Here is a 411-nt window from a genome sequence, read left to right as displayed (position 1 = left end):
GAAAATGAGGCTAATCAAATTAAACTGACTTGAACTAAGTTACACAATTTGTATGGTTGAGCTAGGACTGTACTCATGTTTATTTGATTTCAAAATGCATAATCATCATGATCTTGGTTTTCTGCCTGGGAGGGTGAAAGAGGCATGAATTAGAATTATCTTTGAAAAATGTTCATTTCCCCTATGCCACTCCACAATTTTGCTGTATTCTGTGTATTAGAACTACCCCTGGGGGTGGGAATAGAAGAGTATATTTTTAAAAGGCCACCCCCCAGGCAAGATGTATTACTCTTCCATACTACTTGAAAAACATTTACATGATGGCTTTCTACATGCAACTTTTAAAAGGCTTCTAATTAAATTATTTTGTTTCAGTATATTTTTAAGTCATAAGAAATTTTAGAACTATGT

Source organism: Propithecus coquereli, unplaced genomic scaffold, assembly GCF_000956105.1.
Source record: "Propithecus coquereli isolate 6110/MARCELLA unplaced genomic scaffold, Pcoq_1.0 Scaffold7, whole genome shotgun sequence".
NCBI classification, from domain to species: Eukaryota; Metazoa; Chordata; class Mammalia; order Primates; family Indriidae; genus Propithecus; species Propithecus coquereli.
This window is presented reverse-complemented; position numbering follows the sequence as displayed.